Source organism: Carassius auratus, chromosome 32 (assembly GCF_003368295.1).
Source record: "Carassius auratus strain Wakin chromosome 32, ASM336829v1, whole genome shotgun sequence".
NCBI lineage: Eukaryota > Metazoa > Chordata > Actinopteri > Cypriniformes > Cyprinidae > Carassius > Carassius auratus.
In genome coordinates, this window is record NC_039274.1 from 13,490,687 (window position 1) to 13,513,872 (window position 23,186).

Consider the following 23,186-nt stretch of genomic DNA (forward strand, 5'->3'; position numbering starts at 1 on the left):
CAATCAAAATGTATCTGTTTATATCATAGACTGCTGGGGTCACAGTCAGCTGATGTTTGCTGATTGGTTGGCAGTCAGAATATCGGCAGATATATTTTAACAAAAATAATTTAAAATGTAAATTACATTTTAACATTTTTAGCATTATTGCACCATATATTGGATTCTTATTTCTGTGCCCCTGAGAGTGATTTAGAATGTTCAGTGGCGTCACAGAACTGCCAGATTCAAACAGCTTTCGCGCGTTGGCTGGCACTGAGCCAGAGACGGACGCGCTCAGCGCTTGTCATATATCACAATTAATATGCAGTGTTTTCAACCACATAATGTTTATTTTAGGTTACATACATTTAAATATACATAATCACTAGTAAAACAATACATTGGTAGTTTGTAAAATACATACTGATCTCTATGGAAGCAGCAAAAACTATCTAATCAAATGTAATTTGCCGACGTGTTTTATTCATATATCAGACAGACATAGCAGAACAATAAAGTTTACTCTATTCTTCGTCCAGTTCAACAGCCACTTACTTTCATGTATTTCGGGAGAAGCTGGGGAATTCAAGTGCTGTATGTTAAATCCGGCTGACAGGACTCTGATCTGCAGCGCTCATCTCGTTATAGATCAAGATAATTTATAAAGGTTTTTAAACGAAGAATTGGAATATCAGATAGTTGACATGGTAAGCAAGTTTGTGTATATACATAAAAAAGAAAAACTAAATAAAACGAATACGATACATCTGTTAGTGGCTGCGGTGTGTCACGTGACAATCATGACGCGTCGCCATGGAAACAAGGGGTCAGTTAAAATATTTGTAACTTACGCGTGAAAAGGTTGATTAAAAAAAAAAAAAAAAAAAAAATATATATATATATATATATATATATATATATATATATATATTTTTTTTTTTTTTTTTTTTTTTTTTTAAGTAAACAACAATAGCCTAAGTTTAGTAAACATTTTTTATTGAAACTATAAAAAATAATTCTGCATCTATATTTAGGTGTGCCAGCTGCCACTGTGGGTGGCTAAGGCACACCTGTGTTTACGCCACTGGAGCATATGTTAAGGTTTATTTTTGTACACTATCTATTACACTATTAGCCTAAAAAAACTGAAATCATACAGCTGTTGCATTGAGTACCTTTTTCAACTTTTTGCAGAATGAAAAAAAAACATGCTTGCCCGTTTTTATTTTAGTGTAATTCCATAGATTAAAAAAAAAAAAAATTGTTTACATGCATCTTAATGATCCCTAATGGTGAATGTGAGGTGGGGGCGGCACGTTCGTGCTCTGCCTAGAGCGACATTTGAGCTTACGCTGGCCCTGCATATAGGCTACATTTCATCATATACAGTGAGAGAGGAAAAAAGAGTTTTGTTATGTTCAGCTGCAAGGTTCCTCAATAATGCAGGTACGTACAGCTGTTTCAAGAGAGGTCTATTGTCTGTCTCTGTATGAAGGTCTTTTTTGTGTTTGAACAGGTTTTGACAACAGCATAATTGGCATTGCTCGAGGATCGGGTGAAAGCACGTCTGCAAACAGCAGCAGGTAGATGAGAGCGATATTAAGCTGTAAGGATCAATGTTGTGGAAAAAACTTACAGTATTGTTCAAAATAATAGCAGTACAATGTGACTAACCAGAATAATCAAGGTTTTTAGTATATTTTTTATTGCTACGTGGCAAACAAGTTACCAGTAGGTTCAGTAGATTCTCAGAAAACAAATGAGACCCAGCATTCATGATATGCACGCTCTTAAGGCTGTGCAATTGGGCAATTAGTTGAAAGGGGTGTGTTCAAAAAAATAGCAGTGTCTACCTTTGACTGTACAAACTCAAAACTATTTTGTACAAACATTTTTTTTTCTGGGATTTAGCAATCCTGTGAATCACTAAACTAATATTTAGTTGTATGACCACAGTTTTTTAAAACTGCTTGACATCTGTGTGGCATGGAGTCAACCAACTTGTGGCACCTCTCAGCTGTTATTCCACTCCATGATTCTTTAACAACATTCCACAATTCATTCACATTTCTTGGTTTTGCTTCAGAAACAGCATTTTTGACATCACCCCACAAGTTCTCAATTGGATTAAGGTCTGGAGATTGGGCTGGCCACTCCATAACATTAATTTTGTTGGTTTGGAACCAAGACTTTGCCCGTTTACTAGTGTGTTTTGGGTTATTGTCTTGAAACAACCATTTCAAGGGCATGTCCTCTTCAGCATAGGGCAACATGACCTCTTCAAGTATTTTAACATATGCAAACTGATCCATGATCCCTGGTATGCGATAAATAGGCCCAACACCATAGTAGGAGAAACATGCCCATATCATGATGCTTGCACCTCCATGCTTCACTGTCTTCACTGTGTACTGTGGCTTGAATTCAGATTTTGGGGGTCGTCTCACAAACTGCCTGTGGCCCTTGGACCCAAAAAGAACAATTTTACTCTCATCAGTCCACAAAATGTTCCTCCATTTCTCTTTAGGCCAGTTGATGTGTTCTTTGGCAAATTGTAACCTCTTCTGCACATGCCTTTTTTTTAACAGAGGGACTTTGCGGGGGATTCTTGAAAATAGATTAGCTTCACACAGACGTCTTCTAACTGTCACAGTACTTACAGGTAACTCCAGACTGTCTTTGATCATCCTGGAGGTGATCATTGGCTGAGCCTTTGCCATTCTGGTTATTCTTCTATCCATTTTGATGGTTGTCTTCCGTTTTCTTCCACGTCTCTCTGGTTTTGCTCTCCATTTTAAGGCATTGGAGATCATTTTAGCTGAACAGCCTATCATTTTTTGCACCTCTTTATAGGTTTTCCCCTCTCTAATCAACTTTTTAATCAAAGTACGCTGTTCTTCTGAACAATGTCTTGAACGACCCATTTTCCTCAGCTTTCAAATGCATGTTCAACAAGTGTTGGCTTCATCCTTATATAGGGGCCACCTGATTCACACCTGTTTCTTCACAAAATTGATGACCTCAGTGATTGAATGCCACACTGCTATTTTTTTGAACACACCCCTTTCAACTAATTGCCCAATTGCACAGCCTTAAGAGCGTGCATATCATGAATGCTGGGTCTCATTTGTTTTCTGAGAATCTACTGAACCTACTGGTAACTTGTTTGCCACGTAGCAATAAAAAATATACTAAAAACCTTGATTATTCTGGTTAGTCACATTGTACTGCTATTATTTTGAACAATACTGTATATGATGATGGTTTAGGCGTGCTTTATGCAAATAACTAACCTTGTACATGGCTGCTTATTTAGAATTACTCAAAAAAAAACAAAAAAACAAATTAATTTTTCGTGAGAACTCTCATGTGGGTACACATACAAAATAATCCACGCAATTATTAGTGAATAAGACCCAATGATTTGAGTTGAAATTACTTACAGTTTGATCAGTGGCTGGCTAAGCGGAGAAAAAATATACATGCATGGAACAAATTTAATGTAACAAGTAACTTCAAAGAAATCTCCACGGACTGCCATCTTTAGTTCAGAGTAGGTCATTGATTCTGATTAGTCTTCTAGCCTTTCAGACAGCAGATGCTACTGAATGCAATCGTGTACACAGTAAGTTACATTGTGAATAAATCGCTGCTTTGGAATTAAAAGGTTCTATATGCAATTTTTGTCAAAATTGAGTAATCATGTGAATCTCGTCAGTAAAGCAGATTCTGTGATTAGTAGTAAATCGCCATCACCTTGTAGTTCACTGAGAAGCTAGGCAATATCATGTTCATAATCTAAGGCAAATCATAATTAAAACAATAAATAAAAGGCAGCGAAAGGGCTGTTGAAGATTAAATTTATAAGTAAAAATATTAGGTTTTGTGATAGATGAACCAATATTGTAGAGAATTTGAGAACTATATGAAAATGCCTTTGAAAAAGTAACTGTAAGCATAACAATATATATGAATACCAATATTTATTTTTATTCAGTGAGGAACACCCGAGGCATCATTCGCAAATAGCTTGACGCACTAGAAGCCTTCAGGAAGGGGAAATCAATGAAAGCTGCATTTGATGCTATTGGAGTGGACAGAAATACAATTGCAAGAACTGCAATTATTGCAGAATTGCATCTTGCTGCCCCTGATGTTTTGAAGTCCATGGGCCAGTGGAACGATAAAACAGAGACATTGAGCACATTTATTGGTAGATGTCGTTCTGCACTGACCACTGAAATTAAAGAAATAAAATACTCAAATGAAAGCAGGTGGAGTGCTATTGCTTGGTTTATTTGTTTCTTTAAACTTTTCTGTTGTGTAGAAATAGACAGGTTTTGATACTTCTTTTAGGAGATGTTAACAGGGCTGCCTGAGTAATGTAATTAGAGAGGACTGTTCCTGTGTTTGGTTTCACTTGCCGTTCCAGCAAACGCCTTGGTTTTACTTTTGCTTAGCTAAGCATTTTATGACCTTGCATATTCTCATAACACAAATCAGAGAGACAGAAAAACAGTTTACAGTTCCATTGCTTAGCCTGCAGGTGAGCTGTTACTTTATTTCTAAAGTGTTTCTTATTAGGTTAATGTAAATTTCACTGTGAGCTACTTAGAGTAAGCTCACTGGAAACCCTTTACATTTTAAAACAAACAGTATTGTTTTGTTGATTTTACATAATGGAGCACATTTTATTTTTTATTAGTTTTGCAATTTAAATGTTCACATTAAATAAAAAATAACAAAAAATAAAGTTTAAAGCAAATGTGACATAACCCATTCATGATATCTTAAGTATGTTTATAAGGATAACTAACTTTTGTCACTTTACTTAAAGCAGACAAAGACCACTTATAAATATTAATACCATATTATAAAGCTTTTTAGATGTTTAAAAGACTTTGTTGTCATCGCTTTACTTTGAGCAGTGAAAGACCACTAATAAGATGTTGGATGATACTGTGCAGATGTGAAGTAAACAATATCAAGAAAGTAAAACATGAAACCATAGGATATATAACCCATTAGAGCTTAAGTAGATAATATTTTCAGTTTGTTATAAATCATCACACACTTAATAGTTATAAGCACAAATAGGTAAAGTGTGTTTATGTTGCATTGTATTTGCATTGTTTTTATGATTATTTATTAGATGATACAGCACATTATAATGTTGTTTTTAAGGCATTATACATATCAAAGTTATAATAACAAATATGTAAGTATTATAATGTATTGTAACTGTTGTTATGACACAGGAGTAAAGGGTACATCTAATACACATCTTCAACTATCAGAACTTCAGGACATAATATCAGGATACATAACATATTTAACATCAATTGCGGACAAGGAGGAACTAAACAGACAAGGTATGTAAACACAAGGAAAGTAATCAGGTGAATGGAAAACAGGTGGGGATCAATCAATTAACAAAACGAGGAATGGGACATGACCAAAATAAGGAAACACAAACAGATCATAAAGTCCAGATCATGACAATTATAATTTTTATAAGATTTTTTTATGAATTTAAGAATGCCCTTATAATGTATTATACATACAGGCTTCATAGAAATGGTAACCAAATGATTTAATAATTCTTAATTAAATACTTAAGGGTTCTCTATATTTTCACTTTCACTTAGTCATTGCCTTACTATGGAAGTTTTTTTCCTAACATAATTAAAATGAAAATGCTTAAAAAGATCAAATAATAAATCAAAGTCTCAAAAAAACTGTTCATATGATAAATGAAATGGTCAAAATATTAAATAATAAATCAAACTCTCAAAATGGCTGCACAAATTAAAAATCAAATGCTCTAACCATATTTAATTTCCTCATTCGGATTTGATTTTTAATTTTCATCATCAACCCAGTATAAACCTGCCATAATTGAATATAAAAGTCAATGCTCAAATCATGAATCAGATGCACATCGCAAATGATAAATCAAATGCTCAAACGGACATCGCAAGGTCAACAACGTTGCAATGACAAACCTGCGTGAGGTACTGAGGCAACTGCAGGTGGAAGAAGAACGCCATTGCCAGGGAGATCAAGTCAAAACATCCCAGCAGAGACCATCGAGACGTATCTGATGAGAGGAATAAAGGCTGTGGAAATTGCAACATTGTTTGGCGTTTCAGAGATGACTATACGTCGTCGAATGCGAAAATATGGATTAAGGTAAGTCACATAGGCTATGCACTGTAAAAAATAATCTGTAATTTTTACTTTAAAAAAAGCCGGCAGCTGTGGTTGCCAGAACTTTACCATCAAAAATACGGCAGCAACGTTATTGGTTTACAGACCTAACAATAAACCGTATTTCCTTATCTGATTTAATGTTAATTTACCGGCCTATGGAAGTATTAATATCTGTTTTGTATGATTATAATACACTGACAACCATCTCAGCAGAGATGTGTCACATGATCAGAGCTTATCACAAGCAGCTCTTCTACAAGTTAATAGCTTACGACAGTGTCATTTGCACAAATATTAAACATGATTATGGTAATTAACACACATTGAATTTAAAAAATGTAATAAACATTCATTCAACATTAAAGGTGCCATATGCAGAAATTGAGGTAAAAATATCCATAACATGACCTACACGCATCAAAAGAATGAGAAGAAATAAGGGCGATGATGTCATTAAAAAAATGTCAAGTTATAGTGCTGCAGAGATATCAACCTTAATTAGCATTAGCATTACTAGCCCCGGCACGACAGGTGTCGTAATACCAGTTTCGACCATGGGAGGCGGTATGCGGGCAACATAACCACCAGCCAACCTTCAATACACGAATAACTTGCACGGTGTAAGGGAAACAGGTCAATTTAGCTCAAAGGGAATCATTTAAGATTTTAAAGGGAATTTGAACAGAATCACTGTTTCACGGCTGTTCACGGAGACGCGCCTGCGGTTCAGTGAACGAGCCGTTTAACATCAAATTTGCGCTGGATACTAATATCCAAACTATAGTGAAACCACTATCAATTAGCACAGTAACAAGATCGGCAGTTTAAGACATTAACTTGTAAGCACAAAACACAAGATACTTCTCTTTTCAATATGAATAAGGCTTTATTGGATAAATCTAAGACATATAAACTAATCTAACACATAAACGCACGCACACATACATTCACACAAGTTGCAGGGAGGTCGAAAGTTAAGGAAAGATGAGTTTAAGAGAATGGAAATATGGAATCCCAAGTTAACAGCAATACGTTAAATTGCATAAACATGAACAACCATCAATCACGTAATTAGCGCTCGCATTGAGTTCCTCAATGAGGTTAAAATTATATTAGATACACCAGTAAAGGTCACAGTCTGGAGGTAAAGTTACTTGCATCTCCTGTGAAGAAGGAGCCTCGGTGAAAGGGCTATCCCGAGGTCGTTGATTGGCTGGAAGTTCAGTCTCTGAAGTGACGTCTTGGGAAGCCCGTGGTTGTTGGGCGTTGGCTGAAAGTGCAGAGTCGTGTTCGCTGGTTGAAGTTGAATGGACGTTACAAAACTTAACTCAGAACACGAAACTCTCAAACGGAAAAGAAAAGAAATAAAGTTTGACGAGACTAGGTTGTGTTCCTTCTCATAGTAGCAGCAGGCAGGCATGCTGGAACCGCGCTCAAAGAACCATGATGACTAACCACATGGCTAGATGCTACAAGCTAAAGCTAGGTAGCAAAGCTACAAGCTAAGAGCAGGCATGACTGATAGCACGAGCAAGGCTGGAACTAAAAGCAGACTAAAAGCCGACATGGCTAATAGCAGCAGGCAGACTAGAACTAAAAGCAGACTAAAAGCAAGGCATGACTAAAAGCGAAATTACATCGTGTCCAAAGTATTTAAAACTTCCTGTTGGCCACCCCTCAAATGTTGCCTTGACCAATCAGATATGTTCTTGAGTCTTGGATATCATAAATCATTTGTTTATCTTACCAAGCATGTGGTTCTTGCCTCACAGGGTCTAATTTTGGACATGATTCCTATAACATGATTATGATATATTTTACAAATAAATGATTGTCAGGGCAATATCAAGCAAGAAAATTCAATCACACACATATCAAACACGACTATGTACCCTTCAGCTATACCATAGTCATTTAAAGAAAACATACACGATAAGTGATTATAACATGATAGTCAAATGTGTGGGTTACACGTAAATGAATATGGAGTTAAGCAATAGAATGATTCATTCATAAGTCTTTTTTGAGTTCATTCTGGTCCATATATAATGTATAAAAAGGGTTTCTTTGCCATTCTCTGGCAAAGGACTTTTCTGTGAAGACAAAGGTTTAAAGCCCTTCCCCCTTAGGAATTTCAGTCTGGTTTCACTGGCTGGGGGGGGAAGTCAATGCAAGTATTTAACTTGATCTCCTGGGTTTACATGTGATGTCCAGCGTTGCATTCCAATCACGAACAATAAATTTGACAATCTCTTCTTTGAATTAAAATTGTTAATAATTGTTCTATTGGTGTTAATGTTGAAAGCTGTTGTGTGAACAAGTTGGTTGGTTGGTTATCTTGTTTGGTTCCTGTGGCACTAGAACTGATTTATGACTTCCTGAGGAATTCAGCTCATGTTTCAATGCACACAGCTCTGATAGACTCTTTGATTTGTCTGATTTGACTCATTTCTGCTACAACGGCTTGTGGGCGTGTACTTGAACCTGATGTCAATCGTGTGGAAAGTACAGCCCACTACTACTTCATTTCAGTTCAGGGAAGAAAGAGAAATGATGTCTCAAGCCCTTGGCAAGAGACCCCTACCACCACCACCCGCTACAGGGAAACAACCACGCTCGGAATCACAAATCAAATCCGATAAGAAAAGGAGCCGACCCAGAGTAAAGATCGGCACTGTTTTCAATCGCTGGAGACAACTGATGGACCAAAAAGAAATGAGGCTCGACTCCGAACTTGCAACATGTCTAACAGTAAGTTAGATGCTGTTAGTATTTCGCTAGAAGTTTGTTTTATATGTTTGTGTATTTGTTTTCGGGAAGTTATAACATAGCAATGTATCGAAGGCTGTTCGATAAACGTGCTAATGTTAGCGATGGCTAACCGTAGCTGCATTTGATAATTAGCTAGCTATAACTTAATGTTACCCATTTTATTATATCATAACTAACCTGCTCTGTCTAGTATGTTGGTCTCCGTGTCCTCTTTGCTTCGTGGTTTTTCTGTGCGTGAAAAAATTTATGTGTGGCGTGAAAGCGTGTGAAAAGAGTCAAAAACGCTGAATGCTTGAGAGTTGGCACATTATTTCCCAAGCAGAATAACAGGTTGATTATTGCTGTTTAGCATTTGTATTAATCTATGATGTCTCCCTGTTTGCGTACAGTAAAGTGATACGTGGACCAAGGTGTCTGAGATTGTTCATTTTAAGTAAAGGATCCTAATATTTCGTCCACAACAATATTTAATGAGGTTAACTTATTACTCCTTGTGGTTAGTCTGCACAAGATCAACAAGCTTGTTTGCTTTGCGGCCGCTTTAAATACAAAATAAGCATTCGATCTCAATACAGTGTCTGAACACTCACAAATCTTTCTGCAGCGTCGTGAGCAGAGCGGCAAGAGCGATTTTTGACGCTCTAGACGCCGGTGGTGTGAACGCACAGTTAGGCTTCGGCTATGGCTGTAGTGTTGTTGTGAAAGTAGGGGCGGAGCATAGAGACTATGCCGTTTCTCGTTTGTTACTCTAGAGTAGACCAATTCACTTTATTGAGGCATACTGCCCCCATCTGTTATGGAATGTGGAGTATGACTTGATTTATTTTGCCAAACGTTACAGATTGCACCTTTAAATATAACATAAAACCTTAATGTACACTGTTAAAAAAAAACAATTTGTTGAGTCAACTTAAAACTTTGTTTCCCCCGCTGCCTTAAATTTTTATCGTCAACTTTGTAATGATAGTTTGAGAATCTGTTAGGCTATATATGGTAATATATAGAGCAATGAACTGGCTGAAACATGCGCATTTGGAGAAGCTAAAAGGGAAAATATAATGGACAGACTGGTGATTGGTGTTGTTCTGGATAAAGAGATGTCCCAAAGATTACAAATGATGTCTGACTTGTTGCTTGAGAGAGCATGTAGGCACGCACGGCAATTGGAACAGATAAAAAGTCACGTTTCCTAACAGACTGGCTCTTCAGCATTGAATGAAGTCATACGGTGAAAGCACAATGCATCATTTCGACCAAAAGGAGCATTCAAGCCAGAAAGCGGAGAGAGAAAATGGACACAGAGAACAAATAGACAGAAAAACACATTATTAAATGACTCAGCTGATGGGAAATGCATGCGTTGTGGCAAACAACATCCAAAGAGCGTCAATTGCCCAGCGAGAAGAGCAGAGTGTCGAAAGTGCGGTAAGAGAGGACATTATGCTATTGTGTGTCGTACCCTACATTTTAGTGATGTACATGTAGTGAAGGACAAGCACGAAGATTCGTTTTTCCTTGGAGCAATCACAGTAAAGGACTCAAGTAACGCATGGTCCATAACCTTGAGGATTCAAGATATGGACGTGGAGTTTAGGATAGATACTGGTGCAGACATTAGTGTTATATCGGAACAAACCTATAAAGCTCTCAACACAAGGACTAATGTTTGTGAATGCAGCACTGGATTGTCCAGAAGGGAAATTAAGAAGTTCAGGAAGATTTGAGACAAGCACGCACCACAAGGGAAACAAGTACTGTTTTAATGTTTTTGTCATAACAGGTCAGTCTGTTAATAATTTGCTGAGTCAAGAAGTTTCTGCTGCCCTGGGGTTAGTTCAACGGATTAACGACGTGAGTTCACCCGGTGAGTCGGTTGGACTTTTGAGAACCGCTCCTGTGAAAATCAAGCTGAAAGCAGACGCAGTCCCATATGCCATTACGACATCCAGGAGAGTGTCGGTTCCCTTACTTTCTAAGGTGAAAGCTGAACTAGACAGAATGGTGAAGTGTGGCGTGATTGAAGAAATTAAAGACCCTACTGAATGGTGTGCACCGATGGTGCCTATGCCTAGGAAGAATGGCCAGGTGAGAATATGTGTAGGCCTAAATCGTTTAAATCAAGCAGTCGAACGAGAAAGGTATATTCTACCAACCCTTGATGATATACTTCCCCAGTTGTCAGGTGCAACAATGTTTTCACTACTAGATGCAGCGAGTGGATATTGGCAAATTCCTCAGGAGAAGGAGAGTGCCAAATTCACAACATTTATTACACCGTTTGGGAGGTATTTCTATCATAGGCTTCCTTTTGGAATCTCCAGCGCACCAGAGATATTTCAAAGAGAGATAAATAACCTCTTAAGATACCATGAAGGTACAGCAACATACATGGATGACATAATAATCTACGGAGAAACGCCAGAGATTAACGATTGTTGTTTAAAGAGGGTCTTGAAGACACTTCCTGAAGTGGGATTGAAACTCGATGACAAATGTCTGTTGAGGCAAAAGCAGATACAGTTTCTGGGTCATATCATTGATGCTCGTGGAGTCAGACCAGATGAGAAAAAGGTTGAGGCCATACTGAATATTCAACCTCCACAGAATGTGACAGAAGTAAAGAGGATTTTGGGAATGGTTCATTATCTAGGTCGATACCTACCTGGCTTGGCTGAAACAACCTGCCCACTTAATGATCTCCTTAAAGCCGATACAGTTTGGAGTCATGCACAGGAACAAGCACTCACAAGAGTCAAAGAGCTCATGACTGAAGCACCAGTTCTTTCTTTCTTTGATGTAACAAAAAGTGCAAACGCTAGCAGTTATGGATTAGGAGGAGTCCTCTTCCAGCAGCATGATGGATGTTTGAGAACTGTAGCTTACTGTTTGCGTACCTTAACCAACACCGAAAACAAAATAAGCACAGTTTGAAAAAGAATGTCTAAGCGTCGTGTGGGTTTGTGAGAGTTTTTCCAAGTACTTGTATGGTCTGGACAGTTTTGTAATTCACATGGATCATAAACCGTTGATTCCGCTCATCAACAGCAAGGAGATTGACATGGTTCCTTTGATATGCCAACGACTCCTGATTCGATTGATGAGGTTTAATGCTCAAGCTGAATATGTGCCAGGGAAATCACTGGTTGTAGCTGATGCTCTTTTTAGACATCCATCTTCAACACCAAATCTGGATTCAGTGGAGCTTATGAATGACATTACGGCCTTGGAGGAGCTGCCTGGCCAATGTCATGTTCACGATTGAACGAGGTCATTGAAAGCACAAAGACTGATCCCGAATTGCAAGTGGTGATAAAGTACGTTAGACAGGGATGGCCAAAGTATCCTTCACAAGTTCCAGAGCACGTCAAGCCTTACTTCGCTGTGAAGAATATGTTGTCTGTGTGTGATGATCTTCTGATTTACAGTGACAGGATCATTGTTCCAAGTTTTATGAGAGCTGAGGTCAAGAGGAAACTTCATGATGGTCACATGGGGATCGTCAAGTGTAGAGAGTGTGCAAAACAAAGTGTTTGGTGGTCTGGGATTAGCAAGGAGATCCAGGTATCTATAGAGAACTGTGCTTTCTGTCGAATAAATAAACCAGCACAACACAGAGAACCTCTGATGAATACCCCATTACCAAACGCACCGTGGGTGAGAATTGCAGCTGACATTTGCGAAGTCAACAAAACAAACTACCTTGTAGTAATTGACTATTTTTTTAGATTCATCGACATTGCCTATCTTCCAGATATGCCAGGGAAGACAGTGGTATTACGATTGAGCAACATGTTTGCCAGATGGGGTTGTCCTGATACCCTTGTTACTGACAATGGTCCGCAATTCGTTGGTCAAGTTTCAGGATTTTGCAAAGGCTTACCAGTTTCACCACATCACCACAAGCCCGTATTTTCCACAGTCAAATGGTGAGGCTGAAAGAGCAGTGAGAACCGCCAAGCACATTCTCAGGCAAGAAGATCCTTTTTATTTTTATTATATGTCTTTTTTTATAATTCCCTTATTGTATAATTGTATCTACATTTTATATTTGATCTAGTTATTTTTTTAGGCTTTAATGTTAATGTTATCTGTATGCACCGGGGTCTGAGAGTAACGCAATTTCGATTCTCTGTATGTATGTACTGTACATGTGGAAATTGACAATAAAGCAGACTTGAACTTGAACTTGAACTTCTAGCTTACAGAGTTACTCCCATCCAAGCTACAGGATACAGCCCTCCGTAGTTAATGCTTGGACGTCAGTTGAGAACACCGGTTCCTGTTCTGGAAAAGAAACTGATGCCTGAGTGGCCTGATTTTTTGAGGGTGAGAGAAACTGACAATATGGTGAAAGCTAATAACAAGCTTTATTATGACAGACGTCATGGTTGTCGACCGCTGCCTGAACTCAAACCTGGAGATCCTGTTACAGTCAAAACGGACAATGAGAAAGAATGGAACAAGACTGCTAAGGTTGTATGTAAATACACAACACCAAGATCTCACATAATTCGCACAGAGAATGGAGACCTGAGAAGAAACAGAAAGCATCTACGCTTCCTCAATCCATCTTCATGGCAACGTGATTCCGATGAAGAGAAAAGTGTGGATGAGGAACTGGCACAAGCTGAACAATATCCAAGTAATCAGGATCAAAATGTAGAACAAGAAGTTCCAGAACAACCTAAAAGGGTTGTTACGCGTAAAGGAAGAGTTGTTAAACAGCCGGGATACATTGAAGATTTCATAGTTAGTACATAGATTGCCACGTGAGGCAGAATAATCCTCGGGTTCTATGTGGGTGACCGGTAGTCTACCCGGAATCCCTAGATAGTCATTCATGGTTCTAAAGAAGATTTAAGTTCTGAACAATTGTTAAATAAGATGTTAAAAGGGAATTGTTACAGGATATTATTTGAAAAAAGGGGAAGATGTAATGATAGTTTGAGAATCTGTTATATGGTTATCTGTTATGGTAATATATAGAGCAATGTAAACCTGTTTGTGGTATGCGTAGCTAATGAGATATATGCGGTATTTATTCTACAATGTGTTCGTTCATGCCGCTTGATGTGATGCAGTTGTGAATAAATGACCGAAACGGAGCAAAGCTTCTATTTCCCTTATTGTACATGACATCCTAAAATTACAAACTTGACAATGTTTTTTTTTTTTTTTTTTGGTTAAAGTAACTTCCCATTAGAGTGGAATTAACCATCATTTACTAGTCCAGTCAACACAAGTCAAGTTATGTAAACTGAAACATATTTTCAACTTCAAATTAGAACAGATTACAACACATTTTGCCTTTCATTCATTTATTTAATGATATACAACTATTTCATTCATATTTATGTTGAACAACAATTTGTTGTCAACATATCAACTGAAATCACTTTTTTGTATCGATTTGTAAGCACGATAAAAGGCACTCGTCTATTTAAAGGAAAATAAGTGTAGGCTACTGTACTATAAGATAAATAAAAATTGTAAGAAATGCATAGCACAAAGCATGAGAAAGTCAACTTTCTGCAAAAAGTGCATAAGAGCATGCCTTTTAAAGAAATAAGGTCTGATTCTACATAGCATAGCTCAAATAAGACACAAGTTTAAACATTGAATATTAACCTTGCAAATTTCCAAACAACGAACAGAAAAAACTATGACTGCTAAATTTGCCTGTCAAGTGTTCAAGTGTTACCAATAAAAAAATAAAATAAAACTGTCTACACATTTGCTTTCTAACTACTCACCAACAGCTCCACGATTTCACTTGCACTTTCAACCACAAAAAAAATGATGTTGCTTGTCCACGTTGCGGGTTGGGGGGAAGGGGCGTGGTCAGTACACAAATTTAAACATTTTAATCCATTAAATGTAAAGTTTTCCATACATTCAAATATGTCTATAAAAGTAGTAGAATTAACTTTATTTAATTGCAATTGCATTACTATAAAAATGTAAGTATGTGTCACGGACAGAAGAGAGAGACAACAGGGAATACAGGTAAGTAGATGTTTAATGAGATATAGGAGATAGAAGCAGGTATTACGTGATCAGGACACTGAGGACAGACGGTGGCAGGTAAGCTGGATGATCAGACGGTAGGTTTTCAGATGATTCTTAGAATGGTTCAGGAAGTAGAGTCGGTGTTTCTCAGACGAGACCAGACAGAGAGTGAAAGGAGCTGAGGGCTTATGAAGTGGCAGTGATGAGCAGATGCAGGTGTGGTGACTTCAGTAATCTGGTGATAATGAGCGGAGTCGGGTGATCGGACTCTGATGGTGTGGCAGGTGTTACTGGTGGCTCCGTGACAGTACCCCCCCCTCCCTACCCGTCGACGGGGTCGGCCTCGACCTCTCGGTGCAGGGCGGTTGGGATGGGAGTTGTGGAACTGGGTGAGGAGGGATGGGTCCAGGATGTCGTCCCTAGGGACCCAAGAGCGTTCTTCGGGGCCATATCCCTCCCAGTCCACCAGATATTCCAGGCTACGGCCCCGCTGACGGGAATCCAGGATGTCCTGCACACGGTGAATTGATTCTTCTACAGCGATTTCAGGAGGAGGGGGTACGTCAACACCATCAGGTCCTGGGGAAGGAGAAACAAGAGTATCAGTGAAGGGCTTTAGCAGGGAGACATGAAATGATGGTGCGATCCGGTAGTGTGAGGGAAGGTGAAGACGGTAGGTGACCTCGTTGACCTGCCTCTCGATGGTGAAGGGACCTATGTAGCGGGGACTCAGCTTACGACAAGGTAGGCGAAGACGGATGTCTCTAGTGGAGAGCCAGACCTTTTGACCAGGTTGGTACTGCTGTGTATCTCTCCTCTTGGTGTTGGCCTGGCTCTGGTGTCTTCGCACTGCCCGTTGGAGATGGATGTGTGCTGAGTCCCATACCCTCTCACTCGCTTCGAACCAGGTGTTGACCGCTGGGACTTCTGACGGCTCTCCTGACCAGGGGAAGAGAGGAGGCTGGTACCAGAGTATGCATTGAAATGGTGTTAGACCGGTGGTGTCTTGGCGTAGCGAATTCTGTGCATACTCGGCCCATGGGAGGTAGCGGCTCCAGCTTCCTTGGTTCGTAGGTACCTTCCGATCTCTTGAATCTTGCGCTCAGTCTGACCGTTGGATTGAGGATGGTACCCCGAAGATAGGCTGACTGAGACTCAAAGTAACCTGAAGAAAGCATGCCAGACTCGGGAGATGAATTGGGGACCTCTGTCGGATACAATGTCTTCTGGTAGACCAAAGTGACGGAATACATGGTGGAATAGTAGGTTGGCAGTCTCAAAGGCAGTGGGAAGACCTTTTAAGGGGAGGAGTTTGCATGCCTTGGAGAAGCGGTCGACCACGACTAGGATACTGGTGTGAGAATCTGAAGGTGGGAGATCAGTCATGAAATCGACGCCCAGATGGGACCATGGATGACGTGGTATGGATAGTGGTTTCAGCTTCCTTTCGGGGAGTCGTCGTGGGGTATTGGAGATGGCACAGACTGAGCACCCACGAACGTACTGGGAGACATCCTGCGCGATGGAGGGCCACCAGAACCGGTTACAAAGGAGTGAGAGGGTTCGGCGGCTGCCTGGATGTCCAGAGCCCGGAGACGTGTGAACTGAGTCCATGAGGGACAGGCGTAGTGATGATGGAACATATGTCCTTCCCTCAGGACCTCCCGGCGGAGCTGGCTCGGAGCGGGTGGCTTCCCGGATACGGTCTTCTATAGCCCATTCGATGGGACTGACAATGATGGCTGGAGGGAGTATAGTTTCAGGAGGTGATACTTCGGGTTCAGGTGCATGAAGACGGGAGAGGGCGTCTGCTTTGAGGTTCTTGCCTCCTGGTCGATAGGTAACTCGGAAGTTGAAACGAGTGAAGAAGAGGGCCCATCGGGCTTGGCGAGGATTTAGACGTTTGGCTTCTTGAAGATATTTGAGGTTACGGTGGTCCGTAATGACTTCGACTTGATGGTGTGCTCCCTCCAGCCAGTGTCTCCATTCTTCGAAAGCCATCTTTATAGCCAGCAGTTCCCGATTACCGATGTCGTAATTACGCTCCGCCGGGGACAGTTTCTTGGAATAGAAGGCACATGGATGGAGTACTGGAGGCTTCCCCTGCTGTTGTGATAGAATAGCTCCCACGCCAGTTGATGAGGCGTCCACTTCGACCACGAAGGGGAGGTCTGGATTGGGATGGATCAGGATGGGAGCTGAACAGAAGGCGTTCTTCAGTTTTTGGAAGGCTTGGATGGCAGTTGGGTTCCAGGACAGAGACTTGGGCCGATCCTTAAGGAGGGAGGTGAGTGGTGAACTGATGATACTGTATTGATGGATAAAACGACGGTAGAAGTTTGCAAATCCTAGGAATCTCTGGAGGTCCTTGACGGTGGTGGGTTGCGGCCAGTTTTTGATGGTGTCCACCTTCCTCTGGTCCATTTGGATTCCCTGTGGGCTGATGACATAGCCGAGGAAGTGAACAGTGGTACGGTGGAACTCACATTTCTCCAACTTCAGGAATAACTGATGATCTCAGGGTTTTTGCAGGACTTGACAGACATGGTGGTGGTGTTCAGATAGGTTCTTGGAGAAGATTAAGATGTCATCAATATAAACGATCACGAATTTAGTCAGGAACTCACGGAACACTTCGTTCATGAAGGCTTGGAATACAGATGGGGAGTTGGACAGCCCATACGGCATAACAAGATATTCATAGTGGCCAGATGGAGTAATGAAAGCTGTCTTCCACTCATCGCCTCTTCGGATGCGTATGAGATTATATGCACTTCTGAGGTCCAATTTAGTGAAGATTTTGGCTCCACAAAGTTGTTCCAGAGCAGTCGGTACCAGAGGAAGGGGATAGCGGAATTTGACCGTTTGTTCGTTGAGTGCTCGGTAGTCTATGCACGGCCTCAAGCCTCCGTCCTTCTTTCCCACAAAGAAGAAGCTGGATGCAGCAGGGGAAGTGGAAGGAAGGTCGAATGAACCGTTGTTGTAAGGCTTCCTTGATATACTCCTCCATGGCCCTCTGCTCCGGGATGGACAGTGGGTAGATCCGACCCTTGGGTAGTGTGGCTCCAGGCAGCAGGTCAATGGCACAGTCCCATGGCCGATGAGGTGGTAGCGGTGTCGCTTGTTGCTTGCTGAACACGTCCCGGAACGCCCGGTACTCAAGGGGAACCTCTGTTGGATGGTTGGACTCTGGACATTCGATCGACATGGAGTTAAAGCGAAGATGAGAGGAAGAGGGGGATTCATCAGGAGCAGGTTTCCGACTGCAGATTTTGATGACGGGTTGTAGACAGGATAAAGAGTAGGATTCACCCCATTGCGTAATTTCCCCAGTGGTCCAGTTGACTTGCGGGGAGTGTTCAGACATCCACGGGCGTCCCAGGATGATATCCACGGTGGACCCTTCCAGCACCAGAAATGAAATCTCCTCCCGATGAAGACATCCAATGCGTAGTGAGACTATGGGGGATTGATGACAGATTTGACCACGGCCCAGCGGTTTACCCAAGATGGTGTGGATCTCTAACTTCTTCGTGATCCTTCTCCTCAGGAGATTGAGCCTCTTGAGGAGTTCGTGGGAGATGAAGTTCCCTGAGGAGCCGGTGTCAATGAGGGCATACGCTAAAACGGAGTGAGAACGGGTCACTAGCATGACTGAAGTACGGGATAATGGTGATATCATGGGAGGAGTCTGGATTGTACTCACTGCTTGGCGTGGTGGTCGCACTGGGCACTGCAGGAGGAGATGTCCTTCGGAACCACAGTAGAGGCAGAGACCATTGTGAATGCGTCGTTGACGTTCTACTGCAGTGAGATGGTAGGAGTCTATTTGCATGGGTTCAGGTGCTGGAAGGTCTGTAGATGGTGTGGGAGGCAGAGGTTGCACAGTGGATTGATCCAGAGCACAGGCGGTGAGACGTTGAGAGATGCGAATGGTACGCTGAATGAGGTTCTCTAAGCCGACGACATCATCATAGACGGCCACTTGATGGCGGATGGCAGGATTCAATCCATGACGAAAGCAGGTGATAAGCGCAGTTTCATTCCATCCACAGTTGGCGGCTAGAGTGCAGAAACGTAAAGCATACTCACTCACGGTCAGCTTTCCTTGACGAAGGCGGTACAACTGATCATGAATGGAGAGAGCGGCGGTGTTAAGGCCAAAAACTTCTTTGAAATGGGTGGCGAAAGCCTCCCATGAGCGAGTGAGGGGGCCATTCGCTTCCCAGATTGACTGAGCCCATTGGAGGGTGGAACCTGAGAGGAGGGAGATCAAATAGGCGATCTTAGTACGATCCGTAGGGAAGGCATGTACCTGCATCTCAAAGTAGAGTGAACACTGTAGTAGAAATCCGCTGCAACCCTCTGCCTCGCCGGTTTATGTTGCAGGTCGGGCCATGGGACTGTGAGAGGCAGGCATTGAAGGAGAGTGAAAACGCGGTGGATCGCCCGCTTGCGCTTGTTCGGGGAGACAGACTCGTGGAGGGCTCTCTTCCAATCCAGCGGCATTTTGCATACTGTTGGTCTGGTCTTCTGTCACGGACAGAAGAGAGAGACAACAGGGAATACAGGTAAGTAGATGTTTAATGAGATATAGGAGATAGAAGCAGGTATTACGTGATCAGGACACTGAGGACAGACGGTGGCAGGTAAGCTGGATGATCAGACGGTAGGTTTTCAGATGATTCTTAGAATGGTTCAGGAAGTAGAGTCGGTGTTTCTCAGACGAGACCAGACAGAGAGTGAAAGGAGCTGAGGGCTTATGAAGTGGCAGTGATGAGCAGATGCAGGTGTGGTGACTTCAGTAATTTGGTGATAATGAGCGGATGGGCGGAGTCGGGTGATCGGACTCTGATGGTGTGGCAGGTGTTACTGGTGGCTCCGTGACAGTATGCTGTAATTAAATTAATTATATATACAATCCAGGTTAACAGCAAGAACTTGGATATTTAAAGCAGCTTTATAAAAATGCCTTTGATAAAACATTAAGTTACTAGTGTGCAGCTTGAGACAAAACGTGACACTGGCATATTTCAAAATGTCATATCACTGTAAGTTATTTTAAACTAGAATTTGCATTTTAACATCGCATTTTACTGCATCATTAACTTAAGAAATGTCTATGAAGCCAGCTGTAAATGTACTGTATTAGAGGCACTAGAAGTTAATGAAGTCCAATAAAACTAGCTTCAAATTGAATTTGGAACTAATTCCATTCTTTGTGGCTTAAACTTGTTTTTTTTTGTTTAATTGCCACTGTTTTCCCATTATTGCATTGTCTTACCTATACACTGACATATCAAATGGACCGAACCGTAGCAGAAATCCAGAACCTTTACCCCAACTCTGGCTACCGTATGATGCATGGCCACTTGACCTCAAGAGGTGTTAAAGTATAAGGTAAGACTTGCATGCAATTGGTAATACTTCTACAGTAGCCTAGACACAATTATATTAAAGGTGCAATATGTAGAATTTTTCACCGCCAGGGGGACGATAACCTCTTACAATAACAAATTGATGATGCAAAGCATTAAGCGGAATTATGGATCTTGTCATCAAGCTGATGAATCTAATAATGTTTATGGATGAGTGAATATATTCATGTTTTTAACATGACTGATATGAGATCAGGGTGCTAATGAGAGACAGATTATCAGTGCCACATGTGAGTCCCGCAAATAAAAAGTAACAAGGACATGTAAGTTAACAGTTGGGCCAACAGTTACACTAATACATTAAACTGCATTTAAGTGTGTTGAATGTTGTTAGTTTGTTTGTTGGCTTTACAAGACTAGCAGTAAGATAGATTAACATTAAAATGATATACAGATCATATTCTAACATTTCATCATGTTGAACTAAATAATTTTGGGATATTGCAAGTAATCAACTAAACAAAATGTATGGTCCAGTGTTTTTTGGATATTGCACCTTTAAGTAAATCCTGAAACTAATCTTCAGTAGTCAAATAATTTATACAGGTAAGATTAAGAAAAAAGTGTTTCTCTTTTGTTATATTAGTTGAAAGAGTTCGAGAGTCCCTGCGGAGAGTGGATCCACAGGGAACACAGCTACAAGCCTTGTCGCTAGCACAATAAGGCGGCGACAGTATTCCGTTCCAGCACCTAATGCCATGTGGCATATAGATGGGAACCACAAACTAATTAGGTATGTTTTTAAGCAGTCCACTTTAGAAGTACAATTTCCTGATGATTAAGTTACCCACCCCCACGTCAAAGAAGTTAATGTCGTACAACCATGCAACTGAGCACATAATCAGCGCTTTCCCGTGTTCATAGGATCACAGAACTATCACTGTAAATAGAACTGTCTGAATGCACGAGTTTTATCAGAGATGACAAGCTTTTTTTTAACAGATGTCCACATGAGAAACGAGAAACTGCCTGAATAGGAATAGTGACATAATTTATTTAATTTATTTAAAGTTTGCTGATATTTTGTTCCTTGATTTAGAAACTTACTGGTCCGGCAACAGAAAATACTTACATTTTATTTATTTTTTTGGCTAGGTGGAGGATAGTGGTCCATGGAGGCATAGATAGCTTCAGCAGGATGATTGTCTACCTAAAAGCTGCTTTGAAAAACAGTGCTTCTGTTTTGCTGCACAGTTTCATAGAAGCTGTAAATCGCTTTGGTTTACCGAACTCCCGACACTCCCACATCACAGGGTGCAGTGTCCATAACCAAAGTTTTTTTTTTCACCCTTTTATTTTTACTCAGAAAATCAAATGCCATTAAGTGATTAAATCTCTGCATCTAAAATTAAGACTCTGTGGTTTTTCTTTCCCACTGTAAAGAAATGCACGTGCTGTGGATTGGAAAGATTCTATAAATTTTAGCATGTTCGAAAGAAAAGCAGTAGTGCCAAGTATCTACGTTATCACAATATATTGGGCCTCTTGTCTGATGTAGCATTTGTTATAATTACAGGATGGAGAGACTGTGGAGGGACGTTTACCAGCAATTTTTGGACCTCTTCTCCATTTCTCTTCCTTGATCTGGAGGCAGATGGCACATTAAATCCCGACAATGAGGTGCATCTTTTTGCTCTGCATTGGGCCTGTCTGCCACAGCTGCAAAGGCATCTCGGATTTTTCCAGGAGGCATGGAACAATCACAAAATCAGAACAGCAGGCAACCAGTCTCCACTGCAACTCTGGACAAGGTCCCAAGACATTAAAGATCCATAACAGGTTAGTAAATAAAAATTAAGTTAGTTACCTGCTAATCAAAAAACACAAATGTAAGTGGTGGATGACAAACAAGAACTGAACTTCAAAAATATTAAAAGGAATAGTTGCCGGTTTGTTTTACATGGCTTAAAAATGTGCCCTTACACAATAAAGCTTTAAAAAAAGATCTTAAATTGGAGCATAAAGTCATGAAATTGACATTAAAAGTTACATGTACTGCAAACATTTCTTCCCCAAGTTTATCTTGTTTTCCAATACCAATATCTGAACATCCTTGATTAAAAATAGGTGATCAAAAGGCCGAGTAAAAGTGATATCTATACTGTAGTTGAGCTAAAATTTGTCAAATAAATTGAAAATATGCAATTAATTAAATCTATTGAAGCAAGATTTTTGAAACCATAAAATTATTTCATTAGTTACATAGATAAATTATTGAAACTTTCAGTAATTATTGAAACTTATTAAAACTTTGAATTACAATGATAATTACTGACAAAAACACTGACTGAAAGTTGTATTTTGAATTGTTATAATTCATTATGAAGCCATTTACATTCATAGAACCTATTGACATTGGTTCTCATTAATATGTTCCATCCATTGATCTTATGTTTACCTTCATAAAAATGCAGAAATCATGAACAAAAATGAATAGTCTGTCATCATTTGCTAAGCATCCTTATCTGTAGATTGGGGAGAATGTAACAGATTTTCTTTACTTCAGGTGGATGATGACTATGGTGTAGACTGGGAAGGACCACCCTCCTGTGAGGAAGAGGGTGTGAACATCCCAGAGGTTCAATTACCAAGAGAACTCGCCAATGAGGAAATTGCAACCTTGCCTCATCCTAATGTTTCATTTTTAAGTGCTGTTCAAATTTACTATGAGACAGTGTGGTTAACCAGTTAATGTCATTGTAAGAGCCAATTTTATATTTCAATCTTTTTTATAGTATTGGTTGCTTGAAGTGTTGATTTTGCAAGCACTAA

General features: G+C 40.3%; 2 long non-coding RNA genes across 2 annotated transcripts; both read left to right on the plus strand.

The window, feature by feature from the left end:
* The first annotated feature begins 937 nt into the window (after positions 1 to 937).
* Positions 938 to 4,252, plus strand: LOC113051654 (uncharacterized). The gene is made up of 2 exons (XR_003276934.1): positions 938 to 1,565; positions 3,980 to 4,252. It is a non-coding gene; the product is annotated as an uncharacterized LOC113051654 (long non-coding RNA).
* A 15,141-nt stretch (positions 4,253 to 19,393) lies between these two features.
* LOC113051653 (uncharacterized) lies at positions 19,394 to 23,186 on the plus strand. Its single transcript, XR_003276933.1, has 3 exons — positions 19,394 to 20,376; positions 21,001 to 22,193; positions 22,921 to 23,186. It is a non-coding gene; the product is annotated as an uncharacterized LOC113051653 (long non-coding RNA).